The sequence below is a fragment of the Austrofundulus limnaeus genome, unplaced genomic scaffold (assembly GCF_001266775.1).
Source record: "Austrofundulus limnaeus strain Quisiro unplaced genomic scaffold, Austrofundulus_limnaeus-1.0 Scaffold94, whole genome shotgun sequence".
NCBI lineage: Eukaryota > Metazoa > Chordata > Actinopteri > Cyprinodontiformes > Rivulidae > Austrofundulus > Austrofundulus limnaeus.
In genome coordinates, this window is record NW_013952496.1 from 19,841 (window position 1) to 21,590 (window position 1,750).

The window sequence follows — 1,750 nt, forward strand, 5'->3', positions numbered from 1 at the left end:
CACCATCCAACCATCATCCAACCACCATCCAACCATTATCCAACCAACATTCAACCATTATCCAACCAACATTCAACCATTATCCAACCAACATTCAACCATTATCCAACCACCATCCAACCACCATCCAACCATTATCCAACCAACATTCAATCATTATCCAACCAACATTCAACCATCATCCAACCAACATCCAACCATTATCCAACCAACATTCAACCATCATCCAACCACCATTCAACCATTATCCAACCAACATTCAACCATTATCCAACCAACATTCAACCATTATCCAACCAACATTCAACCATTATCCAACCACCATCCAACCACCATCCAACCATTATCCAACCAACATTCAATCATTATCCAACCAACATTCAACCATCATCCAACCAACATCCAACCATTATCCAAACAAACATGTTACATGTTAATAGTTTTAATGATTTCTACATGGTCAGTCCTTTTTTCTGCTCTGTTGTCAACATGTACAGTAATGGGAAATCCAGAGTCTTGACCATCTAGTGTTAGCCATTAGCTTCACCAGCCGATCACACGGTCACCTGGTTTTTGCGCACTCCAGCTGTTCTATAGAACCTCTTTGATAGAGACTAATTAGTGCTTTAAATCACATTCATTCACTGATGAGACACATCAGAGGCAGTGAGAGTTCAGAGTCTTGCCCAGGGACACTTCCACATGTGACTGAATAGGGGAATCGAACTGCCAACTCTCACACTACAGGATGACTCCCCTAATAGCGGCCCTTCCTATGATATTCCAATGATTTTGTGTGATCTGTTAAACCAGTGGTTTTCAAACTTTTTAAGCTTCTGACCCCAAAAAAATAAGAGTTGCAGAAACTTGAGACCCCAGATATTACTAGTTCACGTGTGCAAACTTTGCTAATAACTCAATTAATATGGACATAATAACAATATACAAGTCTAATAACATGATGCTACTTTTATTCATTTATTACACTCTGGCCAAAAAAACGGTCACACTAATATTTTGTTGGGCCGTTTAGAAACATTAGGAGAATGTGTCTAATTCTGAATTACAGTGCCAGCCATACATCTGACAGTCTGGCTTATCTGCGGAGGAGACAAGGAAACAGTGAAACACATGACAACATGTAATCTTTTTATATCTCAGAGTCCAAAAAGAGCCACTGAGGCTCAGTTCCTGCTAACTCAAACAGGTGACAGTTAGCTGTGGCTCATATTTAATATAAACCATTCTCATCCAAAATGGGGACAAAACCATATTTTGGGTGTGTCCAAAACGGCAGGCCGCGTCCTCCAAAGGACCCAGCCTACCCCGTCGAGGTGGGCCGGGTCCTTAGTAGACCGGGAAGACCGGAAGAAAGTCGCTGTGAATTTGGACGGTCTAGCCTTCGGCTTTCATTCCCGCTCTTACCTGGCGTGAGTGTGGTCACCTAGCGACCATGTTCACGCTTCAAGAACTAACAATGGAGGTCGAAGCTAGTTTTTTCTTCATCTTGATCCACATTTTTTGAAGAACTGCAGCTACTACAGCAGTTTTATTAGCGATACTGCGATCGCAGACGTGTTTTATATTTCAGACTGACAAATAATCATGTTCAGGGAAAGTAATTCTTATTTTAGTGATAATCTAGTTTAGTTTACAAGCTACTTCCATTGATAATGTCAGTGACTGAATGGCTGCTACAGGCCTACAACTTGTACAACTTATTTATGATACACAAAAATAATACAAATAC